Raw genomic sequence first — 16,468 nt, 5'->3', positions numbered from 1 at the left:
ATGTATTTTAGTAATTGTTAGATTTTTTTTTATAACTATATCCTACTTATGAAGCAGTTTTAGATTTGTAGAAATACTAAACAGAAAGTCTAAAGAGTTCCTTGTACACTCTCTCTTTCCCCCCCTCGTTTCTCCCTCTGCATTATATCAATACATTCTTAGCACCGAAAGTCTGTAATGGCACACACATCAGTACAACAGCATACAAAGTAGAGGCTGGCAAAGTGGCTCAGTGCTGATGCTAAGCCTGGTAGTCTAAGTTCAATCCCCAGGACCCACATGATGGACAGAGAGAACTAACTCCCACAGGATAGTTCACTGTTGTCCACCAGGTTATTCTTCCCTTCCCCTCCCTAGTCATGTATCTTGAGACTTTTTGTTATCTATTTTCCTTTTCCTGATGTTCTATGAATAGAGTTGTGCAGAGTGCCCCATTTTTTCAATTAGCTCTTTTTTTTGGTGGTGGGGGGGGGGGGGGAAGGTTTATTCAGGAGACAGGGCAAAGGTGGGGGAAGAAGATGGAAGAAGACGGAAGAAGAGAGGAAGAAGAGAAGTAGAGGTCGGCCATGACCACATGGAGAGAGAGGAAGAGAAGGGGGAGGGGACAGAGAAGCTAGAGGCAAGAGAGTAAGAGAGTAAGAGATTAAGAGTAATTAGCTCTTTCTTTTTCATACTCAGTGACAAATTGTATCTTTTCATGGACTGGTAGCCGATTTCCTTTTTTCTTGTTGAATGGCATTCCATTGTATGGATGTACCACAGTCTTCAAAGACAACCCGTTCTCCTCTAAGTCCATATGCAAGGTTCTGTGTGGGCTAGTTTTTCAACTCATTTGGGAGAGTACTAAGGAATGCTTTCCCTAGATAATGTCATGAGGCTACATTTGATTTTGCAAGAAATTTCTGAACTGTCTTCTGTGGTTTTAGTTTTTTTGAACCTGATAGGTTTGAGTAATAGCTCACTGTTGTTTGAACTTGCAATTCTAATGGCATACGGTATTCAGCATCCTTTCACATGCTTGTTTATATCACCCAGGTATCTTCTTTTGTGTGGCATCTGCTTAGATCTCTTGCTTATGTGATAATTGGGCCATTTGTTGCTTGTTTACTGTTGAGTGTTTGTTTGTTTTGAGACAGAGTCTCACTATACATCTTTTGCTGGCCTGAAATTGACTGCATAAACAGAATGGCCTTGAACACACAAAGATCCACCTGCCTCTGCTTTCTGGGTGCTAGAGTCAAAAGTATGTGCCACTGTTCTCAGCTTTATTTCTTGAGTTTTAAGAGTTCTTTACAAGTTTTAGAAGCCAAGCCTTTATCAGATAGATGTCTTAGAAAAAGTGTTTCCCTAATCAATGGCGTGTGCTCTTATCCTTTTAGCATTATCTTTCACAGTGGAAGTTTTGAATTCTAAGGAAATTCAGATAGTCGGGTCTTTGATATCTGCTCTTATCAACCAAGCTCATGGTCATCAGGACTCTCGAGTGCCACCTCCCAGGAACTTTAGTTTCTGTTATTTTTCTGAGACAGTCTCTCCATGAATCTGGAACTCGCTGATTGGCTAGACTACTGGCTACCAAGCTCAGGAGTTTTAGATTTTGAGGTAGGTGTTGGGGATCCAACTCAGGTTCTTATCCTTGTAGACGAAGCATTTTACCAAATGAACCATCTCTCCTGCATCAGCATCATTTTTTTATTTTTGTCTCAAGTGATTTGTCATTTCCCTTATGGAGATCATTGCACATCATGTACACATTTTACTGGATTTATGTCTAAATATTTTTGGTGCTAATGTAAATAATTATTAGAATTTAAAATATTTAAAATGACATTTAATGGGAGGTCTGGGCAGTCATAATGTAGATTTTTTTCATCTAAGAGATAAGGACTAGCTGGCCCCATGGCATTGTACTCGAAGTAACTAATGGCAGGGCTCTAACATCCAATGCCAGTGTGTATCTAAGGATGCTATCATAGCAACATCACTTGCAAACTGGACTCTAAGAAGGATCACCAGAGAGCTTTAAAGTCTTTTCTCATGTCATACCTCCCTTTGTCAAAAGATGCCCCATGAGGTAACCACCTCCTCAGAGATCACCAGTCTGAGGCAGGAATTTACTACATCACTGTTAAGACACAGTAAAAATCTGTAACCTACAGAACTCTGACATCTACCACTCTCTTAAACTACACTCTGTCTCCTTCCTCTGTGTGGTCACAGTGGCCACACAGGTCATTGATGAGTTTCTTCCATGGTGCCTTTGCATGTGTGCTTCATTTTTCTAACTCTCCAAGGCTAATGTACATATTTCAGACATGATGATCTCGGGCTAGACCTCTTAGAACACTGACTGTCTCTGAGTGCTTATCGCTTTACAACACACACACACAGTTAAGGTCTCAGCTAATGAACTGACTACGAGTTTCAGGAGAGCAGGCATTGTGCCTGGTTGGCTCACCACTGTGGTCCTAGTGCCATAATTACTGAGGGAAAGAATGTTTGACTAGTTATCCTATAGATTCCTTGCTTCACAGCAAGGAGTTTATCAATTATTTTGTTTTCCTAAAGACTCTTCAAGTTGTAAGTTAAGCCCCTATTCTTAACATCTGAAACATGAAGACTCCAGAGTACAGTAATTTTTAGTGTAAGTAAAATGTCACAAGTAGAAAATTTCATACTCAACTTCATTTATAGGGTCATGATCGAAACACAAATACACATAAAGGAAAAGTAAAACATATAAAATTTGTGTTTCTTTTTGGGTTTTAGCTCCAGGATATATATATTCAAATATACCAAAATCTAAAAAAGAAGTCAACATGTATTTTGGATAAAGGATATTGAATCTGTACAAATAGTTAGTCAAGCTAGATTGACTTTCATCCAGATGATATAATCAACATTCAGTATGAGTTCTAGCTTCCTTTACAGCAGCATTTCTCAACCTATGGGCCGTGACCCCTTTGGGGGTTGAATGACCCGATCACAGGGGTCACAATATCAGATATCCTGCATGTATGTTTTTACATTATAAGTCATAACTATTAAAATCACAGTTAGAAAGTAGTAATGAAATAATTTTATGGTGGGGGTTACTACGACATGAAGAACTGTATCAGTGTCACACAGCATTAGGAAGGTTGAGAATTGCTGCTTTATAAGAGCTTATAGCATTTTTTTAAAAAAAGCATTCACTTAATTATAAAAGCTTATTTATACCTATAATCTCAGCATTTAGGCTAAAGGTGGGAGGATTGCCATGATTTATGGGCCAGCATGGACTACTAGGGTACACATTAACACCTTATAGCTTAAAGCCAAAGGCTTGCCTAAAATTTTTCTGTGCTTCCATGTCAGAGAGATTGCTTACATGTTAATGGCCTGGTTTGGATCACCCGCACTACAAAAACAAAAAAGCCAAACACTCCACCCGAACAACAGACAATGACAATAAAAAGATGGAGGCCCTCAGTCATGGACTTCACTGGAAGACTAGCATGGCAGCATGGGAAAGATCATGATCAGATCCATAAACAGTGCAACGTTCAGGAGTAGAACTTCACTGGGGAGTGTAAGTTTCTCTGAGGGCTAAATGCATCCAATTCAGCACCTGTTTTTGTACATTTTATGTATTGGCTCTTCAGCCATTGGGTACTTTTTGGCCTCAGTGGCTCAGGCAGATCCTGCACATTTTGTTCCATGTTTCCTGCCACTCCCTACTGTCTCGTGCCTGGTTAAGAATTTCCCATGACTGTCCTCTAGATGAATCCCTTCTTCAACCCTTGGTTGGACCCAGTCCTACTTTGGATCAGAGAGAGGAACTGTTTTCCACATGACTGTTTTGTGTGAATCTCAGTGAGATACACCGTTAGATTTTGAATCACACAGGGATCTAACATCCAAGAACTCACAGTCCACTCAAGAGGGTGACGTGCACATAAAATGGCCAGAATATTCTGTGCCTGGGTGATTACCAAACAGCTGTGCAGAGGGACTGGAGTACAAGCTTCTGACCCCTGTGTCTGTGGCTCTTGGGCCTGGAACAGGGCAGGGATGGGAAGAAGATGAGGCAAACTGGCCATGAAGGTCATGAGGCTCATTAACTTGTCCTCACGGGGGATATTAGCAGTGACACTGTTGCTGAGTGACGCTCAGCAAGTTGCTACAATGTTTCCTCTTGGAATCTCTGTTTCTGCTACAATAAACTGGAAGCAATATTAGGTGGTAGCTGGGTTATTACAATGTTTAAAAAAGAATACATATGAGAAAAAATTTCATGTCTCTTCATTTGGAAGAGACATGACTCATGTCAACTCAAATCTTGCTCTGCAGAAGCATCAATAGAATTCCTTGCAGAATGTGTTGGCCTACCTCTCTTAGAAAAATCTCTAGGATCAGGGTCAATCCTCATCCCTGTCCAGCCATCAGTTAGTTGCATAGAACATTTTGTGCCGGCTGCAGGCCTGGCCATGTGACCTCTTGTCTTTCTTGGCCGTTCTCCTTGGCAAGACCTGAATAGCTAGAGGCACCCTCTACAATACTCAGGCCTTTTCCCATAGAGCCCAATGGGGAGAATGTTCCATGTTTCAAAGCTGGACCCTCTTCTGGAGCCAGTTCTACTGAAGATACAGAGGACAGAATTGTTTTGTGTTCTTTACGTCTCCACCCACTCCGCTGGTGGTCACCAAAGCCATGCTTTTCCATAATAAATGAACGGCTTACAAGTGTCATACTTGACAATCCAAGTGGACACAGGAGCACAGTTTAAAAGTTAGGAAGAAGGCATCTCAAGCCTCACTTGTCTCATTCCAGTGTCTTACAGTTACCAAAACCAAGTCTCAAAGAGACAAAGCTTCCGGGCCTGGCTTCTGCTCCAATTCCAAGATGCCTTTTTGTGTGAGTGGAGAAACATTAAGCATGTTTGTATGCAGAGACTCCCTATTACATCACTACAAGATGTCACTCAAGGATCAGCAGCCCTGAGATGAGAAGTCAGGAGGACTGGAGTTGGTTGGGGTAGAGGTGCAGGGACAGTTGTGGCCTCTTCTGGGACTTGCTTTCTCTTCCCCCATCTCTCAGTTACTCTTCCTTTACATTGACTCAATTCTAAGACTCTATTCCCTCAGCCCCCCCCCCCCCAGGCCTCCCAGGAAGGACTTCAGAAGTTTCTAGAGCAAACTCCCTTCAGGATTACATGCTGTAGGAAAGCAGAAAAGTTCTCATTAAAAACTGAAGAAATTCCTCGGATTGAGCCCATCACAGAACTGGACACTACACCAAGCTAATTATGTAAACCAAGGCTACATATTCCACATAAGGGAAAGGGGAGGAGCCCATCCAGACCATGTGGACCATGTGTGATTAGGATAAGGAGACTGGGTTCTGTGGTCAAAAACTAAATGTAGTCGGTTATTTCTTTGGTATTTATAGTATATAATACACTATTTGTGTTATGGGTTTATCAAATCTTCCATGCCCCCAATTTCAGGTGTTCTTTGCTTTCTAACCTTGCAATTATGACAACATAAATATAATTAAAAGAGCCCTCTCATGGCTGAAGTAAGAGGACTGAGTTAAGATAACATCCCACTGCAATTGACTGACAGAATTGTTGAATTACTGCACATGGGATGAATACCCACGTGGAATGGTTTCCATACAACCTCTCCTTCAGTTTCTGTCCCACACTTTGTCTCTATATTTGCTCCCTTGGGTATTTTGTTACTCTTTCTAAGTAAGACCTAGGCATCCACACTTGTTCTTCCTTCTTCATCTGCTTCATGTGGTCTGTTAGTTGAATCTTTGTTGTTTCAAACTTTTGGGCTAATCTCCGCTTATCAGTGAGTAAATACCATGTGTGTTCTTTTGTGATTGGGTTACCTCACTCAGGATGATATTTTCTAGTTCCATCCATTTACCCAAGAATTTCTCGAATTCATTATTTTTAATAGCTGAGTAATATTCCATTGTGTAAATGTACCACAATTTTTTATCCATTCCTCTGTTGAAGGACATCTGGGTTCTTTCCAGCTTCTGGCTATTATAAATAAGGCTGCTATGAACATAGTGGAGCATATGTCCTTGTTATATGTTGCAGCATTTTCTGGGTATATGCCCAGGAGTGGTATAGCTGGGTCCTCAGGTAGTGCTATGTCTAATTTTCTGAGAAACCACCAGACTGACTTCCAGAGTGGTTGTACCAGTTTGCAACCCCACCAACAATGGAGGAGTGTTTCTCTTTCTCCACATCCTTGCCAGCATCTACTATCACCTGAATTTCATGTGCAGTCACCAAAAATAGATGCTGATATGGATGACAGAAAGTGCATGATGACAGCAGCCTGATAAGGCTGTCTCCTTAGAGGTCCCCCAGAGTCTGACATACCCAGAGGCAGATACAGCTAACCATTAATGAGATCAAGGGTTCCCAATGGAGAAGTTAGAGAGAAGACTGAAGGAGCCAAAAGGGTTGGTGGCCCCACAAGGAGAGCAACAATACCAACTAACCAGAGCCCTCCAGGGTCTAAACCACCAGCCTAGGAGCACATAGGGAGGGACCCATGACTCCAGCTGTATATGTAGGGGAGGATGGCCTTGTTGGGCATAGGTGGGAGAGGAGATCTTTGGTCCCATGAAGGCTGAACACTGAATAGGGGGGAATCTGAGGGTGTGGAAGTGGGAGTGGAGGGCAGGTGGGGGCACACCCTCATAGAAGCAGAAGGAAGGGGGGATGGGATAAGGGGTTCCTGGGTGGTGGGGGGAATGGAGTAAGGGGATAAAATTCTAAATGTAAATATTATATCCAAAAAAAGGGGAAAAAAGAAAAGTTGTTAGAACCAACATCTTTAATAAAATGTATATATAAAAAAATTTGTTAAATTACAATTTAAAAGCTATTCATGTGGTACATATCTCTAATCCAAGTACTCGCAAGGATGAAACAGGAAGAGTGCTGCAAGTTCAGGGTTAGCCTAAGATAAATAATATTGGGCTAGATAGAGCTACATAGCAAGACTGTCTCAACAACAATAATTATATATATATGGTTACACAGACACACACACATATATATATATACACACACACACATATATATGTATACATATATATAGTTTTTTGGTTGGGATGGTCTTGCTATATATATAGATGTATATGTATACATGTATAATTTATATATGCTATATATATGCATATATACATGCATATATATGCATATCAGACAACCAAAAAAGAAAACTCAAAAGCTTCATGTCTTGGATTGCTAAAATAATTTCACTGACTATATATACATATATATTTTTGTTGAGACAGTATTGCCATGTATATATGCATATATGTGAATATATATATATATATATATATATATATATATATATATATATATATCAGACAACCAAAAAGGAAACCTCAAAAGCTTCATCTCTTAGATTGCTAAAAAAAAAATTGACTTAATATATTGTTACTGAAGATGGGAGGTTGTGTAGCTGTGAGTGGGCTGGAGTTATGTAACCCTCCTGGCTCAACTTCATCTGACCAACTTCTAAAGCTCAGCACTGACCACTTACAAAGCACATTCAAGGACAAGTCAGTGCGGTCCCTACACCCATTCCTCTGACAGGAGAGTTGAGTGAGACCATGGAGCCATTTTCTAGGAGTCAGTCCCTCAGCTTGTCCGCGACTCAGGACTCAGAAGCCAGCCTAGAGCCTTCAGTCCCAACCATAACATTCTTTTATTAGTGATGTTAACACCATTTTCCCCACATTAAAGAAAAATGTCATCAGCAAGATTCAAATAAATACAAGCAATACATTTTCTTTTTATTATCAAATTGACAAAAGTTTTTAAAATGTGAAGAATAACCCTTTTTAATCAAGAAAGTAAAAATGCGGGTTTTCTTCTCTACTTGGTAGATTTTTAAATTGGTAATATCTGTCCAGTCAAATTTTTGGTAAAAAGTCTTTTATTTTTCAGATTATAATAGAGTTTCATAATTTCTCTCTTTCCTATTCATCTCTCTGAATCCTCCAGAATACCCCTCATTGTCAGCAGTCATTTTAAAGATGTAATTGTCTGTTTCTAAAGAGAAAAATGTAAAACTATTTATCACAATAATTCTGCCTATAGGTCCACCCTCAGGGGTTGGCTCACAGGGACTGGTGTGCCAACACTGTAAAGTTCCAGCTTCACCTCACGGCTATGACACATCCTTAGCAGCTTATGTTGCGAGCTAACCACCCTCTGCTAAGTTTAAAAAATTGTGGAATTATTATACAGCATCACACCATTTACATAGACAATAAATTGCAATATTTTTACATGAATAATTTAAATGTTCATATTTGAGGGTACTGTACAGTACCTGTGTGATGACCAATCTAGGTAGTTAATAGTACCAGATTTTTCCATTTAAAATTTGCATAATAAGCACTAATTTCAACTGCTTATGTATTACCATGTGGTATTTCCATAAGTGTGTTCAACAGGCACTGATCAAATATCAGGGTAATCAAGTTTTCCATCTACTCGTTACTTCTTTGTGTTTGGTTACTTTCCTTTCTTTTAGTTATTTGCAGAATACATAACAATTCGCAAAATAGCACAGTCACCTCACTGTGCTATGAAATGCAGAAATTATTGCTGTGTTTTTATATCTATTAGCCGAGCTGCCTCTGTCCACTCCCTGTACCACTTTCCAAACTTTTGGCTCTCTCTGGTGTAAATTGATGCTATTTTTTTTTAAATTTTGCCTGTCAGCAAGATCGCGGTGCATTTGTATTTCCATGTTTGGCTTATTTCACTTAACATAGCATCCTCTGGTTCCATCAATTTTGTGGATTTTTTGAAAATAATACCAAAGGTAGGAGAAGAGAGAATGTTTACAGGATTTGGAATTACTGAAGAGTAGGAGAGAGAATAGGGTCAGGAACGAGACAGCCAAGGTCCAGAGCTTCTGAAAAGGTGGTTTATAGACTTCGATGACTGAGGAAAAGGGAGTGTCCAGAAAGAATGAAAGAGCTGGAGAGTGTGGAGGTATGCTGTGAAATGCTGTCCTCTGGACATGACATGGCTGTCACACACATGCTCTCACAGCAGCTCTGGTTACCCACACAAGACCAGCCCCAAATCAAGCCAGTAACAAAATCCAGCATTGGGCGGGAAAGGGGCTCCTGAGGCTCCATTCCTAGTTGAGGAAGTATTGGCAGTGATGGTGGCTGGGAGGAGAAGGTAGTATTCTCTAAAAGTGAGGCTGCTGGTAAGTTCCCATATCCCCATGGACGGCCCATGTCTGTGTACATGTGAGCATTTTTAGTGGGAGTCTACAGATTAAAATAAAAATTACAAAAAAGAGGAAAAAATCAAAATAGGAAGGAGATTCATTAGGGGGTGCTCTTGGGGGATTTGGAAAGGGTGAGGGTGGGTATTATTAAGATACATTATATTCGTGTATGAAATTGTCAATGAATAAAGAACAATGCTTCAATCTGGGATACCATAATTGAACCCGGAGATTGGCAACAGTAAAACACTTCTGAATCCACAAGGACCAAAAATTAATTTGAAAGTAAAGCATAATGATCTCAGCATATTTCTGGCTGCACTCACCCACGTTGGTTGGTTGTGGGACTTCTCTGCACCCTCGGTTCTGAACACACCACAGTTGTCCTTGGCATTGTGCATGAAAGATGACACACAGTCCAGTGAACACTGCCCAAGCACCCTCTCAGATCTGAGACTATCTTTTGTTCTTCTGAATTACAGTATTTCTACTATAATATTAAGTTTACTGACCTTATAGAAATGTAATGGTTTATTCATGGGAAATAAAAGACGTACCATTTCGCTACTGTCACTCCTTAGCATGTGTCACATTATTAAAGCTTTGGATTGTATCACGTGGGAAAGTTGTTGCTTTGTGTTTTTTAATTGCTTTCTTCTTGCTGATTTGAGTTCTAGATTTAAAAGCACTAAACGGGTATTGATGAGATGGCTCAGCAGTTAAAAGCACCAGATGCTCTTGCAGAGGACTGGGGATCAATTTGCTACACCCACACATAGTGGTCCACAGCCATCTGTAACTCCAGTTCTAGGGGATCTGACGCCCTCCTCTGGCCTCTGGGGGAACTAGGCACACACATAGTACATAAACATATGAGTAGACAAAACACCTATATACATAAAATAAATAAATAGAATAAAATTATTTAAAGGCATTAAATGAGTTTTAGCTCAAGACTGGGACAAAGTGTCCAACAACCTCTGAAATGACCCTAAATGTATTTAATCACTTTGTAGTGTGCTTATGTGTAATGGCATTCTCAGCATGGACAAACATGAAATAAAAACATGATCAACTCTAAAATATATTTGAGATGCTCTATACAGTATTCAATGCAGTAACAAGTATTCAGCCAAAATTTAATTATTTATGCAGATAAATAATATATCCATTTCACTAGTATGCAAACTCGCCTTTATTTAGCAAATAGTAAAGTTATTTGCACACCAAATAACTATTTTAAAATAAATTTCTTTATTACTTGTTATCACTAAGTGTTTGACTTTTATACATTTTTCAAACATCGCAGGATTGCACACAGATTTCTCAGGCCCAAAGGAGATGAGAGTAGAGAGTGTTTATGAGCTTGTGGCCAAGTGGGTGTTACCTGTGGTGTTTTTCAATTTGCAAAGTAAGTCTGTATTTGTATTCGACTTTTATAATTTCAATATTAGAATATGTTCTTTTCAAAGTATATTATGCAGTTTGGATTGAGACATATTTTATTAGTGGCTAAGTTTAGGGGGAAAATAATTCAGATTTTTCTTTTTAGAACTTTCTTTTTAGACTAAATATGTCTTGAAAGCCCTTGTGGTCTCGTGGCTTTGGCCCCCTGAATTTCATATCTGAGGACCTTTTGTGCAGGAAGACGATAGAGCTGACTGGTGTCCTCCCATGGAGGACGATGATGAGCCTTCCAATTTAATTTCCAACTGATCCAGCTGTTCAGGCTCAGGCTTCTCTCCATCAAAGCCTCAGGTCCTGGCTGTATAGTGTAGAGACACAGGGGCCTGCTTCCTTCCTACTTTCTTACAACAATGGAAGCAGTCTGTTGTGGTGATAGATGGAGTAAGGAGTTGTCCACCATGAGAAAAATGGCAGAGGTGGGCATCATTTGCTTTCATTTCCATTTTTCCAGACTTAGAAATGTTGAAGTGATGTGCCTAAGGACAGCAGTTACAGGACCAGGTAGCCTGGGCCTTTGGGTCTTGGTGGCACTTTGCAAAGATGGTCTATTGTTTCATGCATTCCCGAGAAGCTGCCTATTTCCCCTTAAGGCAGAAGTCAGAGGCAAGAACCTGGTTACCATCTTACCCTGCACTGCTACGACTGTGAGTGAGGTAGAAGGCTTCTTGGATCCTAGGCTTTCTCTTCTCTAGATTAAGCACACAGGCACTATTGCTGAAATCGTCTTCAGTTCGGGAGGCTGTGACTTTAAGATGTAAAACCTCACTTCAACAGCACCCATTCTCTCTAGGCAGATGACCCACTCTCCTACTCCCTGGAAGCTTGGGAAAGTCCACTGGGACTGGGTGAGAAGCGCCCAGATCAGCCAGCCCTTTCATGTGGGGGGCCATGAGAAGGTTTTTGTAGGAGCCTTAAAGTGGTGTCCTTGGCTGATGTGGGCTTGGATGTAATAACACCTTGCGCTTCTGCAGCGTCTTGCTTCTTTGGAGCTCAAAGAGCTTCCCAGACATTATCTCACTGTTCTTCCCATCTTCTTAGGAGGACAGTTGAGGACAGCCTCATCATTCCCTAGCCCACCCCACACCAAATGGATTAAATGGTTTCCCCACAATCATATCCTGGCTGAGTCAAGTGCAGGATCCTGGAGACCAGGCTTCTGGCCTTCCATCCTTGCTTCATGTTGCTCTCGGGATTGATTAGCTGCCCCCCAGGGCTAAGATTTACTGTCACTATTATAACAACTTGAGACATTTCTTGGGGAGCCCAGGAAAAGGAGACTCCTTTCTTCCAGGCTCATGAAATTACTGATGGATAAATTGATTAGAGAGAAAAATTTGAGCCTAGAGTGACTCATGCTACAGAGGAATCTGGCAGTGTGTCAAGACACTACATAGATACTGGGATGAAGTGTATGGGATGCTGGGAGCCCCGTGCTACATAGATACTGGGATAAAGTGCTGGGAGCCCCGTGCCTCCATCTTGATCAGTCCAGCTCATAATGGGCTCAGGGAGTGTTGTGCCTCGATAGCACAACATGCCAGGCTCAAGCTGGATCCAATAGGTCACTCCTTGGTTATTTCCTAAACGATAAATAAACATGGGCACCAAGAAAAAAGGTCAGGGCTTGAAGCAAGAAATACGAGTTTCTTCAACCTTTACGTATTTTGGTTCTGTATACTGTTAGGAAATTACTTAATTTCTTTGTTCTTCAATTTCCCCATTCATGAAACTGGATAATGCCTGCTTCATCAGTTTGTTATGCAGAACAAAGAAAGGGTCATTGTAGTCATGTTTATACAAGCATTTGGGCAACTTAATAACTCTAAACACATACACCAAACCGTGGTGTTTCTGGGATTCCAACTTTTTTTTGCATATTTTGGGAGAATTAATTTTATATTAAAGACAACAAACAGATTTACTGCAAAGTAGTGCACTAAAATGAAATACTTTAGAAAGATAAAATGTTTAAAAAGAAGTTTCATCTTATCTCAGGGTTGAGGTCATGACTGATCCTTTATCTCCAAATCCTGCAGGATGGAATTCTATGTTCTCTTACCACTAGACACCATTAGGAGTTCAGGTGAGACTCCCAAGGTGTGTTTGCCTAACAGTCAATTTCTTTGATTTTTTTTTTTTTATTTTTTAGAGTTATATTCTTTTTGGTAGCTTACACAATCTTAGTTCATATTATTTCAGCATTATCTTTACAATTTTTTAATGGACTCATTAGCTGTTATCACATACTAATAAAATAAATGGTTATACGAATGCTATATTCACTGAAACCCACTGCTGAATAGCTGGTCTTTTGGGCCATTTAGTGTCTCTTATGTAAGGAAGCAGAAGCCAAGTTCTAGCTGAAAGATTCAGCCCAGCTTCCTCTGATCACATGATCACAGCCAGGCAATCCAGCACTTTCCCGTTTTTTTTGCAATGGCAGTCAGGAACTTTCATGCTGCCTCATTTTTGTATTTAGCATCATTGAAAGAAACAGCTCTCACCTTAAAGGGGAAAAATGGCTTATTCTGGAACAAATGTGAGAGCTCATGACTAGAGAATGTATATCTAGACCTCTCCAAATACAGTGTTCTGACACGAAAGCAGTTTTGTAGTAACAGAACAAAGAAAACCATAAATCAAAGGCAGTTTAAAAATACATTTCTGGGTAGCACGGAGAGGCGGTTACAGGAAGATGAGGGAATCACTTCAACAGGCCTCTGATGCCGTAGGATGACATCCTCAGCCTTTGGGTTGGTGGAAGCTGGGAATATGATAAATTAATAGATTCTAAAAGGGTTTTATCTATTAGTCACAGGGTGTTAGTTCTGACTCAGAGGTGGGGAAGGAATGGCTATTTCTAGGCTAAAGCTGGTCAAAGATAAGGTGAGTTGCTCTGGGCCTGCAGCATTCCAAACTCCCACAGCTTTAATCTGTCCATCATCAGCCTGCAGAGAAAGGCAGCTTCCTTCCAGGAACTCTCAGCATGGGAAAACAGGCATGAGTGAGGTTCCCGGAATCTTCTTTCCTGTCTTTCATAAAATGGTTCCGTGTGAGTGTTTATCCTGTATGTATGTCTGGGTACCATATGCATACAGTGCCTGAGGAGGCCAAAAGAGGGCATCAGATCTATTGGAACTGGTGTTACTGATGGCTGTTAGTTGCCCTATGTGTGCTGGGAATGGAACCAAGGTCCTCTAGTTAATAGGAGTAGGTGCTTGTAACCACTGAGCCACCACTCCAACCTATGTATGTAACACTGTAGTGCTTTAGCTGTAAATCTCTCCCAGTTATTTCCACTTAGATTATTTGAGATTTTTCTCTTTTGAGATAGGGTATTGATTACAAAAAAACCAGGTCAGCTCTAGCTTTATTTGCAAGCAAACACAAGAATTATTGAGACTTGAATTTAAAGAAATGCAAAAATTAGAATCTTCCAGGAGGTGAGGCCAGAGGCAAGCTGGATAAGGATCCTGGGTTCGCCTCAAGACTTTTAAGTGACCCAATTTGACAGGTCCTGCTTAGGAAGAGCTCTCTCTCTATCACAGCTCACACTCAACAGGAAGCCTTCCATGTCTGTTGTTCAATCACCTCTGTCCCTCACCCAGCATCCACGGGCCAGCTGAGAATTCACAGAGGGCCTGTAGTCAACTGCCATTCCCCAGCTGGAAGCCACTGAGAGGCTGGCACTGACAGATGTGGGCATCTCCCAAAGACATGTTTCTCAAATGTTCCACTGTAACATGATGTGTTAGTAAGCTTTCTCTCCTGGAAACAAAAATATCCGGATAAAACAACCATATGGAGGAAAGAGTCACTTGATCAGGTTTGTGAGTACTCGGTCCTGTGGTTTTGGCACTTGGCGTGGCAGAACATCACGGTAGAAGCCTAAAATGGCAGGAAAGGCCAGCATTGAGACCCTGAGGCATGGGCCTGAATGAGGAACCATAGTTGTCTGATTCTACTGTTATCTTTCAGTTCCTGAGTACAAGAGAGACTTTCCTGCTTATCTCACCTGACCTGCTAAGTGACCTACTCAGTCCTGGGTTCCTGAGGTGTAGGAGCTGGACAATCATAGTGAACACAAGTCCAACTCCTCATTTGAAAGGTGGAACTACTGAGTTCTGATTATTGTTAACTCAGTTAATTACTGAAGTAAGTAACCTCTCAAGTTCCCTATATGGTACATTAAGTATCCATGCAATACTCCCTAGTACAGGGATAGAGCATGGAGAACAAACACTATATATATACACATATATATATATATATATATGTGTATATATATATATGTGTGTGTGTGTGTGTGTATACATTTATATATATATCTGCAATTAGAGATTTTGAGAAAAATATTATGAGAAATAAAAGCAAGGAGGAAGAAAAAAATAACCAAGTTAATCGAGTTGTACTGTTAGAAAAAGTACTTCCCCTGTTGGATATATTGAATTCACTCAAATCTGCTATTGCAGAGCAGAGATAAAAATTAATAGCTTTGTTTCCTGTGATCTCTTTATCAGACAAAGTGCAGGACTAAGGCTCTCAGTTACTTTAATGGAAAAACTGAAGTTGTATTATCAGATGATAAGGCTGTGTCAGGTGTTATTTTATTCTCTTATCTTCCTTGTTCAAGGTGAGGTGCTGGAGTCCTGATGGATGAGCTGGCCTGCTGAGACCATGGATCTCAGAGTCTTGATCTCACTCCGCCTTTTAAGATAACTGTGGCAGGTGAGAGAGGCCTCCAGGCCAGCTGATTCTGATCTCAGACCAAAGCCAGGGCCTTGGTGGCTGGGGTCCTTGACACAGGACAGGGGACTTGAGGAGATCTGCTAACTCAGTCCCGTAAGCAAGGGACATCTGAGATCACCTACTAATCCTCACTGAATAAACTCTCCGAGAGGGTGTCATGAAGCAAAGTGAAGAAGCTACACGGCCCACGGTGGCTGCACTGCAGTTGCTTTCTGACCCCCTCCCGGAGAGTTTATTCAGTGAGCATCAGCAGGTGATCTCAGATGTTCCTTGTGTTATGTTTGATTATGATGAGTCATGCCAGTGCCTGCTACCCTTGGAAAGCTCACAGCCCAGAGGGCAGCAGGCTTGATCACGAGGTAAGAAGGCTTATTCATATCCTCCTCCTCTGGGCTTCCAGAGCACTTTGTACCTATCTGTACTCCAGCTGTTGGCGTTGTGGGTGAGGAGTTATTTGTCTGCAAGACTGTGTTTTCCCTTTCTTCAGAAAAGGGTGAAGGCATAGATGCAGTCTCATGTCCACTGTTTAGCATCCTAGATGAAGTAAAACCAGTATGTGTGAACTATTAGTGTGTAAGACAGTTGCTGTGTTTATTTGTTATTTAATTACTGGTGTGTGTTTTCTCTACAGCGTCACCGCCAATCAGTTCTTTTACTAATAGCAGAGGTTTCAAAAAGAAGTAGCTTTGTTGAATGTTGGGCATGTTGACTCATAACTTTATACCTCAGCCCCCTAATCACTCACAAAAAGGACTTGGTGTTTCATTGTTCACTGGTGCTAGTGGTGGATCCGACTGACCATGGGCCAAGAGAATGTTGGCCATCAGTGAGGCAGAATAAGTTCTGATTGTTCCAGTTTCTCCAGTGAGATCAGGATTAGGGGGCAGGTTGTTCCCCGTCTAAAAGCCTGAATTACTTTATCTGGGAATTTTTGGGGAGAGGGCGTGGGCTTTTAAAGCTCTGTCTATCATGCT

Source organism: Arvicanthis niloticus, chromosome 12 (genome assembly GCF_011762505.2).
Source record: "Arvicanthis niloticus isolate mArvNil1 chromosome 12, mArvNil1.pat.X, whole genome shotgun sequence".
Taxonomy (NCBI): domain Eukaryota; kingdom Metazoa; phylum Chordata; class Mammalia; order Rodentia; family Muridae; genus Arvicanthis; species Arvicanthis niloticus.
The sequence above is the reverse complement of the archived record's forward strand: the minus strand, read 5'-3'. Positions refer to the sequence as shown.